The following is a 19,923-nucleotide window of genomic DNA, read 5'->3' as shown; positions in this document are numbered from 1 at the left end:
TGTTGGAAGGTGGTGCCCCAGGTATCGTCCCTGTTGGATATCATCAGATACTTGAAGAGTACAGGACAAGGAAAAAGCCTTAACATTCAGCTCACTATGAACCACATAGCCTCCTTGTGTGTATGACTGCACAGTTCAGCTTTGCTCAAAGTCAGCTTCCCAGAGCTAGGGTTCCAGGTAACATCTTAGGGGATGGGGGCGTAAGGTATATGGAGGGGCTGTGGCCTAGGGAGAAAGTGAGGGGGTGGGAAGGCAGTAAGGATATTAGTTTCTGGCAAAAGTGACCAGGGGAAAAGATCAATTGCCAGGAAACAGAGAGACAAACAAAAACAGATCCCATCGTATCTGTTTGAGCTCATGTGAACTCTGTTCTTTTTTTCCAGGAACTCAGTTTAGGTACAAAGTCTGCAGGGGCAGAAGTCAGGGGAGTGGGGATGGTAAACAGGCAAGGTCCAGCCTACCCAGCCATGCGCTCTGTGTCCCATGATGGCTCGGTGGTTAATATCCCTTTTCCCAGGAAGGCTTAAGCTCTGTGCCCAAGGCTCTCTGTCAGGCCTAGGTGTACAAATAACCGTTTTCTCATGAACCCTCTGGTAATAGTGTCCCTTCCTTGCTGAATGTCTCAGCACAGACTGTTTTCAACCACAAGGGACCTTCTTCTGGGGCTTTGTCACTACTCTGTGGGCCAAGGGCCAATAGGAACACCTGGGGCATACGGAGCTCACCGAGGGACTGGTCAGCACTTAGGGTGGCCCTTTCCAAGTAGATGGCTGCTTTCCGGAATCACGTCCACCTCTGGATCGGGCAAAGGACAGACTGGCACAGAGGGAGTAGGGAGAGTTCAGCGTTTGTCCTCCCTTGTTGTCCTCTTGCCCCAGATACAATGGCTCCAACGTGGGCATGCCTGAGGGTGATGGATCTGTCCCACATGGAGTTCTCACTCCACAGCTTGTCTCCCTACAGCAGCATCTCTTTTGAGGGCAAAGGGTAAAGGATGAACATCAACGTTCATGGGTTTATGGATGTCCCCTTCAAGGTGCACTGAACGAGATCTCCTGCTCAGGGCCAACTTTTGCATTTGAATATCTGCACCCTCGCTTTGCCCCTTCTGCAGAGGAGCATCTACAGTTCCAGAAGGCAAGGCTTGGCCTTCTCTGGGTGCTTTCTGTACAAGCAGCCCAGCAAACACTGGAAACATGTCTTCTTACTTTCTTATTCTGTAAACTTCAAAGAACCCTTGGGGCTCTGGCAGGCTGGTACCTGTCTTTTTCAGCGCCAGTTCAAAACAAAGCAAAGGAGAAATTATGCTGTAGTAACTCTGCAGTGGGTGTGGGATGGCATATTGGTGCATGGTTTGGGGGACCTTAGACTGGCCTCATTCTAGGGGCTGCATGGTATTTATCCACATTCAGAAGTTTTAGTTAGGCATTGCAAAGAACTTAAAGACAAGACAAGTTAAGGACAGGGTTCCCCAATGCCTAATACTTCCTGCCTTCAGTACCAGTGCTTCAGTACCAGGGATGGCTTTAGCTCTAACCTGTCCTGGAGTGAAGACTGCAGAGATAGTCATGGATCGGTTAGTGAAACTGAACTGTGTGTGGTTGACTTGATGGTCATTCTCTGGAAACTTGCCATGACTTGTGTCCCAGTGTCTTTCGGGCTTTCACTTGGGCCCTAAGGTCTAGGTGCTGTTAGATTTGACTGCGCACTTGGACGTGTTGTGTAAGGTTTTCTTCCACTGAATATCAATGTGTGGGAGACTTAGCGGATTACTGATGATTTCAAGAGCATTCTGGCTCAATCACCCTGAGCTGCATTTGTTTCCTGTTCCCTGGATGTGTTCATGTTTTCCTCTGTTTAGAATGAAGATTGGGTGTCTCCGTTGTGTTTGCCCATGAAGGTAAGCTGATGTTTCTTCCTGTGGGTCTGCCTATGCCTCCTGTCTTCTTTGATGTGGCACCCATGCCTGTGCCATTATGCACAGCTCTGCTGCCGTAGCTGTGTCAGTTCTTGCATGGCCCTATTCAACATACATGAATTGTGTTGCTTGTATTCCCTTTTTTGTTTTAAATTTGTGTGTCTTTGTTAGACTGTGTGTGAATTCGACCCTTTCTTTCATTCCTGGATCAAATGCTTCCAACACCTTGAATAGTGACTTTTTAAAAGACTTACGCGATATTTGTGAACAGCAAGAAATGCTTTATCGCAGGAATAGTTAACAGTGACCCACGTTTGGAAACAACAATACCCACACACTTACAGAAATGCCCGTGGGGCAAGATTATCACTCGTTGAAGTGAGAATATTAATTAGGATCACAAAGGGCAAAGATGTTGCAGGAATGCATCTGTCAGAAAATTTTTCATCTGTCAGAAAAGATTTGGGGTTGACTTGTTAAGTGTTCTATAAACGCTGCTGCAGAAATGAAGGACATTGACTTTTACCACTTCTTGCTTTGATCGTTAAACTGACATTACCCATGCAGTATTTCTTCATGATTTTAAGTGAAGCATCACCCAGGTAGTAGGAGTTGGGGCTTGCCTTTCTGCGAATAGGAAGTTGTTAAAGAATTCTTGTCCTCAGTGACCTTCTATAGCCCGGGGAAAGGGGGTGCATGATCAATTTCAAGTTCAAAGCCCCTTGCTATTTCTTTGTTGTTTCTGGAAGGAAAGCCCAGGGAATATTATCTTGCCAACGTGATTGGTGCTGTGAACTAGTCCGATGCGATGGGAGTAGAGAACACAGGCACACGTCACTCAACCGTCCACAGTGAGGACTTCCAACCCTGCCAACCTCTTTGCATGTCAGTTCCCCTCATGAGCAAATCCCATTCACCTTCTAGGATGTATCATAGAAGTAGAAGAGGACGCTGAGTTGATCAACTAGTGAGTGGAAATAAAAAACAACCAGGCCAAAAAAAGAGGGGTGCTTACCAAAGTCCATTATACTGGACAAGTAAACAAATAGTTGTGCATGTGTGAAGTTTCTTTTCAGGACTGTTTGTGTGTGTGTGGGGGTGTGCATGCACACACATATGCGCTGACACAAATGTGTGTGTGAGCTGTCTGAACTGGTCTGGCTGGGGGATGGAAGAATGGACACTGAAAACGTGAAAGAGCTTGTGTAAGGTATAAAGATCACAGGGCAGCAGAAGCACTGACGCCATGGAAAAAAGCCCAGGGATCTCAGCGACAGAGCAAGCTGGAAGTGTAAACAGGCTTGTAAGTGTAAACATGGATCCCTGAGCAGAAAGGAGAGGCAGGAAAAAAGCACCTGGGGGCAGTCAGGGAGGATGCAAAGGAGCAGAGAAATAAGAGTGGGCCAGATCCCCAGGCACAGAAGAGGGGCTATGCACAGCCCCTAGGACACCCAGCCACAAAGGGTTTTCTGTCTCTCTCAAGTGCAGAACCATTCTATCCTCAACATGACCAGGCACATGAGCACAGCTTGCCCTTTTCTGTAAGGTTTGGGAGACTGATGGCACTGTAGCATAAGCACCTGCTACATCCAGTGTATGCCAGTTTGAAACATCACTCCTTAAAAGGGTGTCTTGGGTTGATCTCACCCTTCCCAGTCCCACAGGCCTGGGCTGATGGGGTAGGCTGGGGTGTGTTCTCACCTGGAGGCTGGATGAGAACAGAACCACTTTTACTTTTTTTTTTCCCCAGTGACTCGTAAGTTTTTAAACTTTATTTTAACGAAGTTGACCTTGCTAGGCTGCTGTTCTTAATAATAGATTATGATTATAGAGTATGATTCTGTGGAGAGATGTATAAGAAAACAAGAATGGGAGAGAGATTCTGTTTCTCTCTATAGAAAAGAGACGTCTTTGTTTTCTGTAGATCACTTTACCACAGATAGTGAATGAAGCTGAGTAATATTTGGACAGTATTCTGTGTATTCACTAGCTGAACTGTTAGCTGTAAATAAAACACAGGACACAGAAGAGTGTTGATGAAATGTGGCTCCTTCAGTCACCGTACATACAGTGTTTCACTGGGTCTCTTGGCTTTCCTGAGAAACAACTCATTCATGTTTTAAAGGATTGCCCTGGACGCTGAGGGTGTTTCTGTTCACTGGAACTAGGCAGTTCAGTATGGTTGAACACTTAGGGTCAATTATGTTGTTAAATGGACAATCTATGAAATAATCATCTTGGCTTTCAGTTTTACTCTAAAACACACTTACTAAATACACAATAATTTTGCAGAACCATCTGGCATTATCCAAGGTCATGTGGGTAACACTATGCATTTTCTACTCAGGATATAGTTGAATAGGAAAAAAAAAAAAGTAGTCAATGGCTATGCTGGATAATTTTAAATGTGATACAGTTTTTTGTTAATTTTTTGAGGTATAGCTTATGTATAGCTTATGTTCTTAATTCCTAACTGTATTCATTTTTATAAGGAGAGACATGATATACTGCAGACTACCTAGAAAGTAAATATTTAGAGATAAACTCCTGAGGTATTTTATTTCCCTTACAATTTATGTTCTGTGCTCATGGAAGAAGCTAGGGTGATGGAAGTAACAGGTAAAGGTATTAGTACCTAATGATTTGTCATCAGGTCAGATTTAAACATGTATAAAGCACATATTAGCTGGTGATTCTTACTTGTTTGCAAGAGAACGTTCACTCCGTGTAAGTTTTATTTCTAAGAACTAACCATTACAGTTCCCATGAAATGTATGTCATCATTACATGACAACCCAGATTTTTAAGTAAATGATTTTGTCTTTGAGATTCAAATTACTGTTAAATGAAATAGACTTTCATTCCATAACTTCTAAGAACTGGCCAATATATTTAAAATTTTATAAATGCCTTTGTTTTATACTTTAGATGGAAGAGTTTTGAAGTATTTGACATCATTTTTGAATTTTTAAACCTAAAAGCATACAAGAAGTAGTACTTTCTCCATATATTTTAAAATTCGGTATTTTTTAACTTTATTTTTAACAATTTTAGACTTACAAGAAAAAGCTATAAAAATAGTATTCATTTTTTAAAAACAAAGTCCTCAGACTAAACAATGCAGGACTCAGCCAACTGAAGATCTTAGTTAATCCCTGTCCAAAGAAGGGCAACACACAGAAGTTAACACCAGAGTGGCAGAGGTAATTTGAGTATGTGTTCCACCCAGATTCTCCATAGTTCAAATCAGTGTTTTGTGTTTATAAAAAATAAATTTTCTAAGTTATAAAAAGAGCTTCCCTTGTTGAATAATGCCAGATTTTTCTAAATTTCACTTTCTTGAGAAATCTACACTTTAAAGATGTATTTGTTTGATGCTTCTGCAGTAGAAAATGTAAGTTATTCACTGCTCCTGCTTTCTGATACATTCATAGATTTAATAGATAGATTTCCTTGCCTCCTTCATGGCTGTTCATGTTTCTGTGGAGGCCTGGTTAGGAAAATCTTTTTGTTTTTTTCATGGAAGTCTCAGATGGAGGGGACAAGCTGCACTTAGCACTTGAATTTTAACCATAGCTCTTCAGAAAGAGACTATATGTGGCAGAGGCAGCTGCACTTGCTTGAATAGACAGTGCACGATTTAATGTTTTAACCAGTTGGGTACATAATCTCAGTCTCGCTCACGATAAGAAATTATTTGTCTTCCATTTTCTAAGAGGAGATAAGGATATTAACAAAGAAATCCTTACACCAAGTTCTTCAACAATTGCCAGAGCAGACTAAATGCATAAAATGAGGTTAGGCCATGAAGCATTTTTACATCTAAAACTAAATTCTCATCTCTAAACATTCCTATTAACATAGCAGATTTGAGTTGCAACCATCCTCCTAATAAAATTATGAAATCTTTAAAACTGGGAAGCATTTGTAAATAATGGGTCCTTTAAATATCCCTGAACTTTATTCTAAAGCTTTTCTTTTTTTCTGGTTCTTTTTTTTTAATAAATTTATTTATTTTAGTTGGGGGCTAATTACTTTACAGTATTGTAGTAGTTTTTGCCATACATTGACATGAATCAGCCATGGGTTTCCATGTGTTCCCCATCCTGAACCCCCCTCCCACCTCCCTCCCCATCCCATCCCTCTGGGTCATCCCATTGCCCCAGCCCTGAGCATTTGTCTCATGCATCGAACATGGAATGGTGTTCTGTTTCACATATGATAATATACATGTTTCAATGCTATTGTCCCAGAACGTCCCACCCTCACCTTCTCCCTCAGAGTCCATAGGACTGTTCTATGCATCTGTGTCTCTTATTCTGTCTCACATATACGGTTATCATTACCATCTTTCAAATTCCATATATATGCATTAGTATACTGTATTGGTGTTTTTCTTTCTGGCTTACTTCACTCTGTATAATGGGCTCCAGAAACTGGAGAACAGAATCACTTTGAAAGGGCCTCTGTACAATAAATGGGCAGACTTCAATTCCTCTGGCAATGGAGAGCCGTGGCCCTTGGCGGGATGCTGGCCTTAGCATCTCTGTATAAATCTCTCTCTACAGAGAGAATTCCATGTCTGTATCACATTTTGACATGAGGGCAAAAGTGTTCTACGTGAAGCATGGAACTCGGTATTTCACATCTGAATACACGCATGTAGATTTCCTGAATGAAATACGGAATTTTCTGCATTTCACTTGTGAATATCTCACCACAAACTTTCCAAATCAAGAATGGCATTCCCTATATTTTATAATATGAAAATGTATGCACATATTAAACCATAATGTGACGCGCATGAGAAGCAAACTACTAAACAATGGAAAAGATAAAAGATATACTCTGTCTATATATCCTAGCAAATCAGTTCATGACAAAGTTTCCAAAATAATAAGTAGCCCTCAAGTAAGACCTGATGACAGCCTTTGTCACACTTTGTCCTAAATTCACCTGGTAACTGGGAGAGCTCTCAGTGTCTGTTAACTTGCTTTACACAGAAGAAAAAACTGCTCATACTTTTATGAGTGTATGTGGTTTTGAAATCATTCTCTGAAGAGAGTCTGTTAACCTCCATAGACTTGAGAGATAAGGTGTTACTGTAACCTAATACCCCTGTACCCAACAACCTTGGGCCAAGCAATATCGAAACACTAGAGTTTAAAGCAGAGTATGTTTTATTGCAGAGCCATGCAAGAAGTGTGGCTTACGCCTTTAAAAACCTCAATCTACCTGTTTAGTATTAACAGTAATAAAAACTACTATTAATCAAGTATTTATTATGTATTACTCACTTCTGTGTTTTAATGGATTGTTTGAAAAATGTTCACAATAGTCTAATGAGATAGGAATCATTATTATCCTTATTTTACAGATGAGGGCTATAAAGCACAGAGGTGAGGTTGTGCACTTATGTCACACAGCTAGGTGGAGCTCAGATAGACCCATATGAAACATGATTCCCAGGTGCCTGCGCTTTTCCACTATTTTTTGCAATACTCTCAAATCATCATCAATGGGTGATATTTCAAAATCTTGAAAGATATTGAATTTATGAAAGTAGTCCATTTATGATGTCTAAGGACTCCCTGTTAAACCAGGGAGAAGGTGAGGGTGGGACGTTCTGAGAGAATAGCATTGAAACATGTATATTATCATATGTGAAACAGAACACCATTCCATGTTCGATGCATGAGACAAATGCTCAGGGCTGGGGCAACGGGATGACCCAGAGGGATGGGATGGGGAGGGAGGTGGGAGGGGGTTCAGGATGGGGAACACATGGCAACCCATGGCTGATTCATGTCAATGTATGGCAAAAACTACTACAATACTGTAAAGTAATTAGCCCCCAACGAAAATAGATAAATTTAAAAAATAAATAAACTAAAATAAAAAACAAAAACAAAAAACAAAACTCAATCTACCTAAAGAGACAAAAGGCCTACATATAGAAAACTATAAAACACTGATGAAAGAAATCAAACACACAAATAGATGGACAAATATACCGTGATCATGGATCAGAACAATCAATATAGTGAAAACGAGCACATTACCCTAAGGATGCTATAGATTCAATGCAATTCCTATCAAGTTACCAGCGGTATTTTTCAGACAACTAGAACAAATAATTTCACAATTTGTATGGAAATACAAAAATCCTCGAAGAGCCAATCTTGAGAAAGAAGAATGGAATAGGAGGAATCAACCTGCCTGACTTCAGGCTATACTACAAAGCAACAGTCATCAAGACAGTATGGGACTGGCACAGAGAGAGACACATAGATCCATGGAACGGAATAGCAATCCCAGGGATAAATCCATGCACTTATGGACAGAGAAAGAGGGGGGACTGGGTTTTGGCTGCAAGTTCCAGACCATGCTTGATAGAAAAGACCATCTAGGAGGACTGAACATTGACAAAGATGCCAGAGGCACCGACAAGAGAATGAGAAGGAAACCAGAGAAAGAGGGGGGACTGGGGTTTGGCTGCAACTTCCAGACCATGCTTGGTACATCACTGCGGTGTGGAGGAACTAATATAACTGTGGCCATAAAGGGATTCTATTGTCAGGTCAATCCGGGACATACCGTACGATGCAAGTCAGCTTTCACTCTTGTAGGCCTCTTCAGATCCCTTAACCAGCATCTCAGATCTCAAAGAGGGGAGATGTAAGACGTAGCATTTCTTGAACTGATCTTGTTTGGCAACACTTTTTTTTTTTTTCCTGGTAAAGAACCCCTATTATAATTCTGTAGGAGTATTGGGGAAACACTGGAGTACCCTGGTCAACACCTTCTCACTCAGAACAAAGCAAGAGAATTTCAACTCTTTTCTTGGCTCCCAATCTCTCGTTTTACCCATTCAATTCAACATTTACTAAATGCTGATTCTGAGCAAAGCGTTATCCACCTGGATGTTCATAAGTCTGTATAGAGACTCTAATCAGGCTATAAATGTACAAAAGGAGAGTTTGGGGAATTTCATTTGGGAACAGAAAAAGATCAGGCAGGGGAAGGCATTAGGGCTCAGCAAGCAGTGAAATGGGTGGCAAGCTTATTCTGAGCAGACACTGACTATGAAACTACACAGTCCTGGGGAGCAGCAATATAGGGTTCTACTAGGAATATCTGTGAGAGATGAAGCTGGATGTGACTTTTGGGCCAGACTGGGACAGATTTAAATGTTTTGCTAGAAGTCTGGATTTTCTTTTCGGAGTGGTAAGAACCTGATGTGTGCTTTATAAAGTCAACTCCCTGAGGGCTGGAAAGAGCAGTGGTATCACACCAAGGTTTTCGCTTTTCTCAGTGACAGAGGAAAGACCTCTGATTTCTAGCTGTCAGGGGAAAGGCACAAATGAATGCAGGGGCTTGAACATTAGAAGATAGGAAAACTGGCCTCCCTGGAGCTGAGCAGGAGAGGAAGAGATAAGCTTCAGAGAGGAGACAAAAGAAGTACTGAGTGAGCATGATGTGGCGTGGCCACACGAGCCCCTAAGGTGAAAGCACCTACCGGCCCTCTGCCTAAGCTGAGTGGGCTCTGAGGACCAGCTCCCAGCCCCAGCTCACTGAGCAGGGTTTTCTCCCCAAGATCCCGTTCTCACCTTGACATGTCACTGCGCTCCCGTCTTCCTCCCTAGCATGTGACTCCTCCTCTTCCAGCTGTGAGATAATGTCAGGTTTAGGGAACTGGTACCCTGTTGAAGAAGGAGACTTATAACTTGGGGGTTCTGTCCTGTACCCTCAGGAACTCCCAGCCTGGTTTCTAAAGGCTCTGAGATAACAGGCAAGTGCAAATTTACACACAAGAAAAATAAAGCCTGTTTCCAAAGATTCTGCCACTAGGGACATATGCCAGTGTCTGGAAACAATTTTGGTCATCACGGCTTACCAAGGGAGACCAGGTTCCTGTAATTTTCCAGCATCACCTCCCGGTAGAGCTTCCTCTGAGAAGCACTGAGGTTAGGGTAATTCCTCTGGACTGAAGTCCAGAGTCACATCCTCAAAAGTCACCAATTCCTGAAATACCAGATATACTCCTAAATGATTGAAATCCGGAATTATCCCAAAGAGGGGGAAAGGTGCCTGATAAGAGGGGACTGACCATGAAGCACACATTCAGACAAGCAGAAAGACTCTAATCCAAAGGTTTCAGGGACCTACAAGGGTTTCTTTCCTTTAAGTCTTTCTCATTAAAATGTTTTCTTCTCTGCAATCACCCTCTTGTTTCTTTCAGTCTTCTAACTTTATAGAGGCTTTCGATGGCTAAGTCAAAGATCTCTCTTGGGAAACGTCACACTGCACTTGAAAATATGTGGGCTATTTTCTAACATCTTTTGGTATTAACTTCTAACATAATTCCACAGTGATATGAGAACAGTTTGTATATGATTTCAATACCTTCAGGCCATGACATTTTTGCACTTTATGTTCCTGGATATGTTCCAGGGTCTCCTAGTTTATAGTCTATGGGAACTTGAACAGAATTTGGATTCTCTTGTTGTGTCAAAACTATATAAATCTGAAGTTATGTTCAATTGGTTCATACTGCCTTTCAGATCTACTATAGACTTCTACCTTTATTCATTCCATTAATTTTTTGAGTTTGATATTGAAAGTCCACCTAAAAATTGTAATTTATCTACTAAAAAATAATTGTAATTTATAGTAGAACTTCCCCCATAGCTCCCTCATAGCTCAGCTGGTAAAGAATCTCGCTACAATGCAGGGGACTTGGGTTTGATTCCTGGGTCGGGAAGACCCCTGGAGAAGGAAATGGCAACCCACTCCAGTATACTTGCCTGGAGAATCCCATGGACAGAGGAACCTTGCAGGCTACAGTCCATGCAGTCACAAGAACTGGACATGACTTAGCGACTAAACCACCAACCACCACATAGTGGAACTATATGTAACTTTGTTCTGAACTCTCCAAGCCTCCTGTAAATGTGTTATCATAGTTTCATAATTTAAAACATAGCAAAGAAAGAGAAAAAATAAGCATATCTTTCTTTTGTCTTGAAGTCTGAGAGAAGTGGGAGTATTTCTAAGACAGCTCCTGCTGCGAATTTCTAGAGATCTGTGTGGGAGGAGAAAGATCCTTTTAAGTTCCTTAATAAAGAGAGAAAAATGCAAATAAAAGCTGAGCAGTATACCCCAATCCCAGGAAAAAGAGACAGTTGGGTTTACATTCTGGTTCTCTCTTACAAGCTCTGTGAGTGTGGATAGGTTAAGCCTCAGTGACTCATCCACAAAACACAAACAGCTCATAAATATGCAGAGATGGGCGATCTTATTATAATAAGAAAATGCATTTCAAAATGACAAAGTATGACTTTATACCCATTCAACTGACAAAAATTAAGACGTTGGACAATACCAAATACTGTCGAGAAGGGGGACTCCTGGTGGTGGTGGTGGTGTAGTTGCTCCGTCGTGCCTGACTCAAAATTTTGAGACCCATCCACTGTAGCCAAGCTCTTTTGTCCATTGGATTTCCAAGGCAAGAATACTACACAGCGGATTCCCATTTCTTTTCCAGGGGATCTTTCTGACCCAGGATTGAACCTCCATCTCCTGCACTGCAGGCAGATTCTTTACTGACTGAGCCACCAAGGAAAATCTTAGAATGTGGACTTTTGCTGCTGCTGCTGCTAAGTCGCTTCAGTCGTGTCCGGCTCTGTGCGACCCCATAGACGGCAGCCCACCTGGCTCCGCCGTCCCTGGGATTCTCCAGGCAAGAATACTGGAGTGGGTTGCCATTTCCTTCTCCAGTGCATGAAAGGGAAAAGTGAAAGGGAAGTCGCTCAGTCGTGTCCAACTCCTAGCGACCCCATGGACTGTAGCCTATCAGGCTCCTCCATCCATGGGATGTTCCAGGCAAGAGTACTGGAGTGGGGTTCCATTGCCTTCTCCGGTGGACTTTTGAGACCTCTTAAAAGATGCTAAAAGTGAAATTGCTCAGTTGTGTGTGAGCTCAGTTGTGTGTGACTCTTTGTGATCCCGTGGACTGCAGCCTACCAAGCTCCCCTGTCCATGGAATTTGCCAGACAAAGAGTACTGGAGTGGGTCACCATTTCCTTCTCCAGGGGATCTTCTCGATCCAAGGATTGAACCCAGGTCTCCCGCGTTGCAGGCAGATGCTTCATCGTCTGAGCCTCCAGGGAAATGTAAATTGGTAAACCACTTTTGGGTCCAGAAATATACCTATTCCTAGGTGTATCTGCTCATGTGTACTGTCTTCTAACCTCCAAAATCTAGGCAAGACCCAAACACTCATTTATGGTAGAAGAGATAAATGTATGATGATATTGGGGCTCCCCTGGTGGCTCAGATGGTAAAGAATCTGCCTGCAATGCAGGAGACCCAGGTTCAATCCCTCAGTCAAGAAGATCCCATGGTATAATGAATGGCAACCCACTCTAGTATTCTCGCCTAGAGAATTCCATGGACATAGGAGACTGTCAGGCTACAGTCCCTGCGGTTGCAAAGAATCAGACACAACTGAGTCACTCAGTTCAGTTCACTTCAGATCAGTCACTCAGTCGTGTCCGACTCTGTCCGACCCCATGAACTGCAGCACACCAGGCCTCCCTGTCCATCACCAGCTCCCGGAGTTTACCCAAACTCATGTCCATGGAGTTGGTGGTGCCACCCAAACATCTCATCCTCTGTCGTCCCCTTCTCCTCCTGCCCTCAATCTTCCCCAGAAACAGGGTCTTTTCCAGTGTGTCAGCTCTTTGCATCAGGTGGCCAAAGGACTGGGGTTTCAGCCTCAACACCAGTCCTCCCAGTGAACACCCAGGACTGATCTCCTTTAGGATGGACTGGATGGATCTCCCTGCAGTCCAAAGGACTCTCACGAGTCTTCTCCAACACCACAGTTCAAAAACATCCATTCTTCGGCACTTGGCTTTCTTTACAGTCAACTCTCACATCCATACATGACTACTGGAGAAACTATAGCCTTGACTAGATGGACCTTTGTTGACAAAGGAACATCTCTGCTTTTCAATACGCTGTCTAGGTTGGTCATAACCTTCCTTCCAAAGACTAAATGTATTTTAATTTCATGGCTGCAATCACCATCTGTCGTGAATTGGGAGCCCCAAAGAATAAAGTCAGCCACTGTTTCCACTCTTTCCCCATCTATTTGCCATGACGTGATGGCACCAGATGCCATGATCACTGGGCGACTAACACACACATAATCACACCTCAGAAAAATCCAGTAATACAAACTAATTAATTACAATTACATGCAACATTCTTGGTAACAGAAAGCTGGATGTAAAAAGCAGGTATTGGAAGACTACCGAAGACCATGATACCCATTTTACTAATATACATCTTTTGTGTTTTCACGGAAACATTATGCAGATCAATGAACTAGAGAGCATGTACTGACTGCCCAGCTTTTATAGAGGGGTTTATTTGGCCCACATGTGTTCTTTATTCTTTCTTCAAAATTTGTTAGTTGCCAACACCAAAATATTAGTATAATTCATATTATTAGTTGGATTTTTTGACTTCTCTTTTAAAAATCCGAAGATCTAGAGATCTGGGTCCACATTCTCACATGGCGCCATCAGCTGAAGCTGAGTCATAGCTGCCCCTTAGATGGGGCAGATGCCCCCCAGTTTGCAACAATATACCCACTTACAAATTCTCTTTTATTACCTCAGTAGTCTCTGTGGGCAGCTTCACTTGGGATCGTAGACACGGACACTGTAGGGACAGAGGGCTATTCTCAGGAACAGATCATCTAGAACAACGTTTCTCAACCCTTTTCCCCTTAGCTCTTCCTCAAGGAGCATTTTTAAACACTTTCTTTTCCTAATTGTCAAACAGCTTCACCCCACCCGTGAATTTTTTTCTAAAGGAAGTGCAGCACGTTAGCTTCTTCTAGGTTTCAAAACATGATTTAACAAGAACATGAAGGAGCAAATTTTTAAAAATTCACAACAGTTATTTCGTATATGAAAAGGAGCATAATAGTAGTACAAATCACATGAGGGTTGCTTTGACTAAGTCAAAAGTGGAGAGATAATGGAACAATAAGCAATGAAAAGTTAATTCAAGAGATAGGAAAAGAGAGAAAATGTTAAAGATGTCATATGTGGTGCTGGCAGTAAGTGTGAGAAAAAGCAGGAAAGCAAAAACAAAGAGTCAGAAGAAAACTCTGATACAGCAGCCAGGGTAAAAAAGGCTCAGTTAGGTAAAGTTTATATAAAGACTTTAAGGAAATGAGGAGGTTTAATTAGATAGAGGAGGTCTAGAAATCAGAAAGGGGAGCTCCTCACACTGCAGAACTAAGTCAGAAGAAAACGTGACTCACCTGAGATCTAACAAATGGCTTCCTGTCAGACATCTTTGTGTCCTTCTTTTGGTAGTGTTTTGTGTTTCTCTCTTCTGCAAGGACAGAGTTCTAAGCAGAGAAATCTAGAAGGGAGAAGGAATGACCACAGAGTTGAGTCCAGTCTGGCAGCACCCACAGACACAGAGAGTAGCCTGCCAACCCCTCACCTGCCATGGGCAGAAGCAGCACTTCCTATGACAAGAGAAAGACCAAAAAAATCATTTCTCAGCTCAGTGTGGCAATTCCAGAAAAGAGGTTTGGTTATCTCCCACCTCTAAATGCTTCCATGGATTTTCAGTGCCTTCCAAATAAAGCAAAAGTTCCCTCTTTATTTCTATCAATGGTCCTAGCTTCACCATCCATTTAGTCACCAGAGAACTTCAGTTTCTCAACTGTAACATGAAAATTACAATGATCTCTCTAATTCTATGGGCGCCTGTAAGGGTTAACCATTACATATGTGGAGCACAAAGCAGGTATTAAAAAAAAAAAAAAAGACCACAACTCTTATTACTACATCTTTTTCACTCAGGGATCTAGAAGAGAACCACCACCTTCCCTTAGGAAACCTGAAGTCCTTCCTCGTTTGTGGTCTCTTCCCAAGAGTACCTTTCACTATTCTATAGATTCTTTCTCATACCCTAGCAAGCTCTTTCCCTTCTCTTGAATTTCAGCTCCATCAAAGGCTGTGTCTTTGACCAAGTTTAAAAATTCTGTGGGACCATATGCCCTATATCCACTGGAGGTGCTATTAACGGCCACAATTACTAAGATGACAGACTCTGGAGCCAGCCACGGAAGTCTAAATCCTGACTGCCAATTACTATTAATAACTGTGGACCACAGGCAAGTTGGGCTTCCCTGGTGGCTCAGACGTAATCCCTCGGGGAAAGAAATGACAACCCACTCCGGTCTTTTTTGCATGGAGAATTCGACTGGCAAGGAGCCTGGCAGGCTACAGTCCATGGGGTCAAAAAGTCAGACACGACTGAACGACTAACACGTTCACAGGTTAAGCTATTCAACCTCCCTGTGCCTCTGTCTTCTCATCTGTGGAAGGAGAGTAATACCTATCTGAAGAACTACTAAGAGAGGTAAAGCACTATTATAAAATATGTACAATGTAGTACATTTTAAGTGTCCAACATGTTTACTATTAGCATCTTCAAAATCCTTTTAATGAATGCAGGTGCACAAAACTGGACTGATCATAATCCTTGCTATATCATCATTCAGCCATACATGACACTCATGTTTATTTCAAATTTACTTCTTTATATTTTTCAATGTAATCAACCCATCCCACTGGTCCACATCCACGTCTTGTACCCTTGCCTTTCTCTCCTTGTCTATATATATATATATACACACACATACACACACACACACACAAACAAAGCTTTGATTTAGTATCAGTTTCATTCAAAGGGCTATCAGGAGAGAATGGCTTTCTTCTATCACCAGTGAGATGCCCTTAGTTCCAATCAAGTAACTTTGAGTTTCTAAGAGACCAGTAAAATTTTGACAGAATTTAAATTTCAGTCTGTATAGAGACTTATCCTCCAAACGGGGCGGGAGGGGGACGGGAAGGGAAGGGAGGTCCTCAGAGGGGGAAGGAGGGTTTTCTAGGGCCGGAGTCCTTGAGGAGGCCAACAGGTGTGTCTGAAGAAGGCCCGTGGGGTCCTCGACGGAGAGGGCAGGGATCCGAGAGGAGGACGGGGAGGGTCCTCAGGGAACAAGGAACGCGTTCTTGGGGGTGAGAGCGGAGAGGCCCTAAAAAGGGAGGGTCTGTGGGGTCCTGGGACGGGGAGGAAGGTGCGACTCCTCGGGAGGAGGAGGGCGGGTGGAAGGCCTTCCGGGGGAAGCATTGGCAGGAAGCCAGGGCATGAGCAACAGGGAGGCCGCCGCGTCCTCCTCAGAGCTGACCTGGCCCACGCGGCCTCCCGCACCCCTTCCTCTCAGGGCCGCTACTTCGCGCCTCCCTTTCCGTCGAGTTCCCCGCGAAGAGGAGCGTCTGCTCCGGCGTCCCTGAGAGGACGCCCGCGCCTCCTTGCCCGCGAGCCGGGCCCTCACCCCCAGGGCCCCTCCCTCGCGTCCGGGCCCTGGCCGCCGCGCGCTCACCTCGCAGACGGACACCCTCGCCTGACCAAACCTCTGCACCTCGGTCTTGCAGCGCAAACCCGCCAGGCAGGCGCTACCAGCGGTCTGCGCATGCGCCCTGTGGGACGGCCGGTGCAGAAAGCGCCGCGCAGAAAACGCAGGCCGCTTCTGGCCGGCTCCGCTGGGCGGGCCCGCGAGGACCACGCGGCCTAGAGAGGGCTGGGAGGGGCCGGAGGACTACTTCCTTTAGATGCTTTACGAGTTTTGGCAGTAGTTAGCACGTGGTTTAAAACGGTTTCAAAATAAACAGTATGCAGTGAAAAGCCTTCTCACTTTGTGTGTGCCACCGACCAAATTCTCATGCTATAAAACCACGGAACACTCAGGTGACCGGTGCAATTACTTGAATATGTATGAATAATTATGAAAGCGTGAACATGATTTCAGTGTCCTTCCACAGTGTCTTTATGTATATGTAAATAGAGATATGTGCGTATATACATGTGTGCATTATACACACATACATGTCGTTATCATTGATAAGTATTATAAATATCTATAGTATAAATTCGGTAGATATTTATCTGTAATAGATATAAATATTTTAAAATAAAAAATATATTTTCTAAATAAGTGTGACGATGTAAGACAACCTATAATGTGACGCAATGTGGTATATACTGTAGCTTAAAATGTGTAGCTAAGTAATATATATACTTCCTTGATAGTGATGTAAGGCTTCCCTGGAAGCTCAGTTGGTAAAGAATCCGCCTGCAGTGCCAGAGGCGCGGGTTCGATTCCTGGGTCAGGAAGATCCGCTGCAGGAGGGATAGGCTACCCACTGCAATGTTCTTGGGATTCCCTTGTGGCTCAGCTGGTAAAAAACCCACCTGCAATGCAGGCAGACCTGGGTTCGATCCCTGGGTAGGCAAGCTCCCCTGGAGACAGGAACGGCTATCCACTCCAGTATTTGTACCTGGAGAATTTCATGGACTGTCGAGTCCATGGGGTCTCAAAGAGTCAGACACGACTGATCAACTATAACACGTATATCATGATGACACACCGATTCATATTATGTGTAACTGTAACTTTGTACAAATAGAGTAGAAATATTTTTAGTTTGCAAAAATACTCATGGTCTCATTGCCTACCTTTTTTATACAAAAGGTGGCAGACTGTACCCACTGTTCTATGCCTTCATTTTTTCCCATCTCAGAGACCTTTTCATATCAGTACAAAGAGAATTTGTCTACTTTTTCTGAACAGCTATTTGAATTCTGTTGTACTGTTGTTGTGACTTGATTTATTTAACCCATTCCTGACTACTGGGTGGTTGAGTTGTTTTCAGCCCTTTGCTACCAGTATTCTGTGCAAAACTATGAACTTCAGCAGTCCTGCTGCTGTGTAAAACCTTCTGGGAAGAAAAACCCCTGCAGTGGAATTGTTGAGCCACAGTGCACATGTGTGTGTCATTTTGACAGAGATTTCTAAGCTGCCTTCCATAGACGCTTGCCTATCAGACCCCCACCAGCCTGTGTGAGGAAACCTGCATTCTCAGTGTTATAGGATGCTTTTTCAGGTTTTCCAAAACTAGGGTCGAGAAATTTTTCAGGAGCAGGGTAGAATATGTTTTCCTGTGTTGAGGAGCCATTTGTATTTAACTAAAGAACATTTATCAGGGCCTCAAGATATGTAGGGAAAGTATAGTGAAAGGTGCAATAAGTATTTTAGGCATGGTGATGTGGATTATGATTATGATGACATAATGGTTAATATTCTTGTCACTGGCCTTATACCTGTGACAAAAATTAACTCAAAGTGGATCAGACACCCAAATGCAACACCAAAACTAGAAAACTCCAGGAAGAGAACTTAAGAGGAAACCTATGACCTGAGATTATGGGATAACATTTTAGGTATACACATGCATCTCACAAACCCCTGGTGTGGGCGAGTCCCCAGAAGGGCCCTTCTATGTATTGTATCTGAAAACCTGCAATTTGGAGGTCATTCAAGCTCCCTGAGCCGCAGTCTGTCCTTCTAGACTAAAAGGACAGCAAGTTACTAAATATAAGGATTATAACATGTAGAGGTGGATAATCTTTTCTTCTACGTGCTGAGGGTCGATGGGTGGGTCTGAAAATGAATCAACAAAGACAGATTAACTGGAGACAAGCTTACAACTTATTTTAATATGTTTTAAGTGACACAGGAGCCTTCCTAAGGAAATGAAGACCTAAAGAAACAGACCTGAGTATTTCAAACTAGGTTTGATGAGGTGGGGACAGTTGTGGAAGAATATGATCGGTTAAGGAATAAGAGGTGAGTGTAATAAGCTGGCAGAAACTTAGCAAGGCCTGTGTGTTAGGCTTCCTCTTGGAAGTGTTCCTCACCCTTTGGAGATAAGAATGCTCCTTTCCTCCTGCTATAGGCAGGGTACCTCTCCCATGATGGGATTATGGCTTGTTTCATGGAAGAAGGGGGAAGGGGAAGAGAGTGAACCTCTTCCTTCCGCTGTTTTCTCAAACTGCTTCACCTTCAATATGCCAGGTGCCATATTTTGGGGTGAGGTATCCTGAACCCCATCACATGTCAAATGATTAAAGTGGTGTCTGAGATCCATACAGGCAGTTTATATCTGTTGGCTTCAATTTTATTAGAAGACTCTTGAGAGTCCCTTAGACTGCAAGGAGATCAAAGCAGTCAATCCTAAAGGAAATCAACTCTGAATATTGATTGGAAGGACTGACATTGCAGCTGAAGCTCCAATACTTTGGCCACCTGATGTGAAGCGTGGACTCCTTGGAAAAGACCTGAGGCTGGGAAAGACTGAAGGCAAGTGAAGAAGGAGGCGGCAGAGGATGAGATGTTTGGATGGCATCACTGACTCAATAGACTTGGGTTTGAGCTAACTTCGGGAGATGGCGAAGTTGAGGGAAGCCTGGCGTGCTGCAGTCCGTGGGATAGCAAAGAAGTGGACATGAATTGATGACGAACAACCACAGCAACCTAAAAGGTAAGAAATAACAGTGGTTGAGGGAGGAATGGAGATAAGGTGGAAGCAACAAGGGTTTTCCCAACAGGGATCGCTGATTCCAGAATAGAAGTCAGTGAGGAGTTAACACAGCTTGGGGTCCAGAGGAAAAGTAGGTCAACAACCCAACTTGGAATGTCTCAGGGAGTCATGCACTAAATGTCAGCCTTGATGCAACACTCTCTGTTGTGTACATTTCCATTTAATTAAAGAAGCAGACATTTTTCTCAAAATCCACATGAAACATCCAGAGGTCAGGAGACTCCCACCTCTAAGTCACACACATACCTTAAGTGCACGTCAACTTCTTGGAAATTCATATATTGTTCTGGATCTGTTTTTCTCCCTTGTTCTTATTTTCTAGGCTGAAGGTAACTCACAAATATTTTCTTATGTGTGAGTGTCTTGTCTAGGGTGCCTGCCAGGGGAACGACACGAAGTCAAGTGTGAAAAAGCTGTATGTTCAACTTATGGTTGCTGAGGGGAAGGATGCAGGGAAGGGAT

At 43.2% G+C, this 19,923-nt stretch overlaps 1 long non-coding RNA gene across 1 annotated transcript in view; it reads right to left on the bottom strand.

The window, feature by feature from the left end:
• LOC145537778 (uncharacterized) overlaps positions 1-16,489 on the bottom strand; it is a 46,524-nt gene extending 30,035 nt beyond the window's left edge. Inside the window, exons 1-3 of the long non-coding RNA XR_014076421.1 lie at positions 16,404-16,489; positions 14,262-14,365; positions 9,529-9,621 (exon numbers count right to left, since the gene is read on the bottom strand). This is a non-coding gene — a long non-coding RNA (uncharacterized LOC145537778). The remainder of the gene's footprint in view (positions 1-9,528; positions 9,622-14,261; positions 14,366-16,403) is intronic.
• Positions 16,490-19,923: the final 3,434 nt, after the last annotated feature.

Source organism: Giraffa tippelskirchi, chromosome Y (genome assembly GCF_054371585.1).
Source record: "Giraffa tippelskirchi isolate mGirTip1 chromosome Y, T2T-mGirTip1v1.2.pri, whole genome shotgun sequence".
Lineage (NCBI taxonomy): Eukaryota > Metazoa > Chordata > Mammalia > Artiodactyla > Giraffidae > Giraffa > Giraffa tippelskirchi.
Note: the sequence above shows the minus strand (reverse complement) of the source record. Positions and strands in the feature narration are given on the sequence as shown.